Here is a 4,828-nt window from a genome sequence, read left to right as displayed (position 1 = left end):
AAGTTCAATATGCTTGCTGTCTTTCTAATATATCTCAATTTGAATTAAAAAAAAGAATGAAAATCCTTTACTTTGGACAATGGTTATGCTTAATGATACTCAATAAAGGCATTTTCTCTTTGCCTTTTATTTATCAAATAACTCATGAATAAATGGGTTAAGCATCAAAGGCATAATTAATAGTTTTAAAAAATGTAAAAGTTAAGGCACATGTTTATGTCCTTTGGATTAAAATGCTTAGTCATAAGTCAGGGTTCAAAGTATGCAATTATGATCCAAACCTAGAAACATTCATTTAAGCTTATTTGGGATTATTGTACTTAGAATATTGATCTTTCCAGCTCCCTAGTGAAAAGATCACATAATCTTTAATGCGTGAGGCTTACAGGAAATAGGAACTTTCTTGGTTAATGAGATGTTTCCTTTTATGACAGAGGTGAGACTCCAAAGATGCTCATCAGAAAGGTCACAGTGGCTGTTTTGAAAGCATGTTCAGTAATGAATAAGCACAGCAGCTGGGCTGGAAAAGAAGTTTTGAAACTTTATCTTTTATGTTCAGCACTTACTCTTCTTCATGTCTCTGGGAGGTTTTATTTGACATAATTTAACCAAAGAAGAACAGCATCATTAAAAAGCAATTTAGGATATGGATAGTAATACTGGCTGTAAACATTCTGTTCTCCTAGGCTTGAGAGTATTAGAACAAAGGAGTAGAGCAGTTAATTAGAAAAATATCTTTTCCATATTATAGTATTTGTTTGAAATGTTTTACCGTTGAAGACTTTTTAAGTTTTCTAGCTACATCATTGCAGTTTAACTCCTATCACATAATGAATATATCATTCATAATTTCGTTTCACTGACAAAATCTTTATTTGTGATTGAGCTGAAAACAACCAATGCATGTTGCCATTTATTATGAGCAGAAAAAAAAACTCATCTCATCTTAATGAGAGTATTAAGACCTCTCCAAATTCAATATGCACTTTTCGAAGTTATGTGTAGATTAGCATTACACTTGACTTGTGAAATGCTAATCTTATAAACTTAGATTTCTCTATGGGGAATTTCATTTTATTTTTCTTCTTCCTCAACATCAAACCTAGAAGGTTCTGAGTAAGTAATAAATTGCACTTCACATGATAGACATTTTGTGTATGTCTATTCAAATAAGCATGATTTTAAATAGCCTTTTATATGATATAAATATATTTTATCCTTGTGAAATATTGAAGGGATTTGAGAAAAATTATGTTTTTATGTACTAATAATAAATATTTGTAAAATATGTATGTTTTTACAAATGTGTAATGTATGAAGATAGATAAATAATATATAAATAAGCTGAGTAAATAAATTTATGTGTTTTTATTTTTTTCATTCTTTTCCTTTTAAGTATTTCTCATTAGTTTAAACTATTATATATTTTAGGGGTTTAGTGTAATAAATATTGGTAAAGGTATATTTATATGCATTTGTCTTACATTCATATATTTTAAGTTCAGAATAATAAACCTTTACATAAATAAATGTATGTTTTTTTTCTCACTCTGTACCGTATTTTAGAAAGCAAAGCAAATTTAAAGTAAAATTAGGTTCTCAGAGAAGAAATAGTTCAAAAGACTAGGACACTTTTTTTTAAAGTGCATATCTGGACTTAGGTTTAGAATTGCATGTCTGGAAAAACTATTCATAATCAGCTTTACTCCCCTTTTCTTTTATTTTTGCACGTATTTATTTTGGCCAGCTGGCGAGACAGATCTTTTTCAAGGGCTCAGCCTTCCAGTCTGAGTGTGGTTCTCCAAAACCAATCTTTGGATCAAATTCCTGTCTTACTCGCTCTGGTGTCTGAACAGTGTTGATGTCATAAGGCATGGTGACCCAGTAGTCTGTCCCCAGTGTCTGGTGGTTTGCCAAAGAAAGAGCTTAGCTAGGTGGCCACACACCGCCCCACCTTATAGGGGAAGAAGGTCATTATACAATCCCAGGACAGCCTGTCTAACCTCTGTATCTGCCATGTCAGCAGTTTAATAGGAGGATAGACACAGAAGACTCCGACTAAAGAAATGGCCCTCATTCCTTTCCCAGCTAGATTTTCACTTTGTCTGGTCTTGTCAATGCATCTTTCTTTGGGCTCATGCAGATTTAGTCCAAGGAAGCAAAAGCTGGAAAATTGTCATCCATCTGGAACTGTTCCATGGCTGTGATTTTTGGAGGTAACTGTAAACTCTGGTCACCTCTTAGATGGAATTCATGCTTATGGGGTCATGTGATTTGTGGGTAAGTTTGCATCATAGTCTTAGTGAAAACCTCCCTTCTCAGAGATTCTAGTATCCCCAAATAGATATCCCCCAAAAAAGCCAAGGTGGAAACCCTGACAGAGAAGCAGTGTTGCTTTGGAAGTGGAGGGGCCATATAAGGCTTTTCACTGCTCTGTAACACAGGAGCAACCACTACAGGAAGTTGGAAGGTTTTATACCTAACAGTCCACCAAGATCTCCTCCTTTTGGTGATCTACAAATGAAATAAACACTTTTTGTAATCAATTTTGAAATGGATGTGTCATCCCATTGTAGTAGAAAGGCAACTAGTATAAATACCAGAATTATATTTTCTAGTTCCATCACTTTTACTTGTGTCAATTTAACTACCATAATCTGAATGTGTTTTTTGTTTTGTTTTGTTTTGGAGTCACATCTGACAATGCTCAAGGGTTAGTCCTGAATTTGAGCACAGAAGTTACTCCTGGCGGTGCTCAGGGGTCAATATGGAATGCTGAGGATTGAATTCAGGTAGACTGTATGCAATGCAAGTGCTCTATCTGCTGCACTACCTATTGCACCAGCCTTATCTTGGTTTTTTTTTTTTATCTACAGGATATGTTTTCAAGTCTCTTCTAGCCTTAAGATCTCTTGATTGGATGGGAATACTATTACCTGCTCAGCTGCCCTGCCTGGGTTGTTTTGGGAATTAAAGGAGATCATATTTATGAAACTACTTTGTAAAATCCTCTACAGAAGATTAAGGAATGTGATACTATTAATTCCCTCTGAAGAATCAAAATAGCTTGCAATTTACTTTTAATCTTCAAGACTGTGTATATATCTTTTGTGTTTAGGTCTTTAATGATGTACACCATAATGCAAGACAAATGAACAGACTAATCTCTCTCTCACTAGATGTTACCCCAAGTGTCATTCTAAAGAAGTGGGCTGTAGGGAGGAACGTTTTTGTTTTGTTTTCTTTTTATTTCTTTTTCTTTTTTTTTTTTTTTTAATCCCGGGTACACAGGGTTCTGAACTTTTTTCCCAATTCTTTTCAAAGTTCTGAGAAGCAGGTTAGTTTACTGTTTCACACCAGAGATTGCTTAAACAGAGCAGGAGGCTCAACATAATATCTTTGGGGAGGAAAGTGCTATGGTTCAGAACAGCCTACAGCTGAGACCAGTGAATATAATTGCAGGAAGAAACCCAAAGGGAAATAATGATATACTTCATATCTGACTGTCACCGTGTCATTAGGTTAGGTCCTCTTCTAGCTGTAGTATTTAAAAAAGCAATTTTTTAAATCTTTCCAATTCACAGTGACTCAAAATACTAAAAATATTCTCTCTCCCACTCTCTCACTCATACATTTATAATTTGATGCATCTTACAATAGAAAATTGAATTCTTTGTAAAAAGTCTAAATTGTTCTTGATTTTCTGCATTTGAATTATTTTCCTGCTAGTTCATATTTTAAAAACCAGAACCTTGGGAATACAGGACTCGGTCTTTGACCATATGTGCTTGATGAAGAAAGAGGTGGATGCAAAAGGATAATGGGAGGAGTATTGCATGAGGAGCTCCCTCCCATCTTACTTTTATTGTCAACTGTTCTTGATTTTGATCTATATGGTTAAAGCTAAGGCTTTAACCTAGCAAAACTTGGTCAGATTGCAGAATGGTGCAAAGTGACCAGGATAGAGAGTGTCAAATAATTTCTTATCCTCTATCTTCTTTGTATTTTAAATTCTAGATAACCTTGAGGTTACTAGTCCTTCAGGAAGAGGAACAATTGAAAATGACTTAAAAATTGGGTTTACTCAATATTAAATAAATTATATTGTGCCTATCAAGTGGGCAGGATGGGAAATTGGGAACAGTAGTGGAGGAAAGTTCACACTGGTGGTACAATTGGTATTGAATGCCTAAAACAACTGTAAAGCATGGTGTTTAAATAAAGTTTTATTTTTTAAAAGTGGGCTTCCAGACAGGAAAAGGGTGGATAAAAATAAAGGGACCAATAATGTTTATAATGGCATGAAATTTAATTTCATTGCTGACCTTTTATTTGACATTTTAGGTAATGCTATGGAATTTCTCAGTTATTTGTTCTTAACATATTTTCTATCTTTGGGGGGGCACTAATCTACTTAAAGTCAAAATCAATAAAAGAATAAAATAAATTTTTATCTTTAAAAATATCCACTCCTTTTGGAAAAAAAATCTTCCATAATAGCAATAGGATATGCAATACATAGAAATAAATTTAAGAAATGTGCAATACCATAAACAAGAAAAAAATTACCCAGAAGTAAAAGAAAATATTGGAAGTGAAAACCATGCTTAAAATGACAAGATTTTGTTCATGTACAGGTGCTAGCTAATTTCCAAATCTGTAAAGTCATAAGTTCTATTAAAAATCTAAAGTTTGGTTTTTAGAATTTCAAAAATCCTAAAGCTCATATGGAAGAACAATGAACTATCGATAAACAAAAACATAAAATTTAGTGAGGTTATGGAATGATAGAAATTCATGCAGTGGTAGAAAAAAATAAACATAGAAC

Source organism: Suncus etruscus, chromosome 2 (genome assembly GCF_024139225.1).
Source record: "Suncus etruscus isolate mSunEtr1 chromosome 2, mSunEtr1.pri.cur, whole genome shotgun sequence".
Taxonomy (NCBI): Eukaryota; Metazoa; Chordata; class Mammalia; order Eulipotyphla; family Soricidae; genus Suncus; species Suncus etruscus.
Note: the sequence above shows the minus strand (reverse complement) of the source record.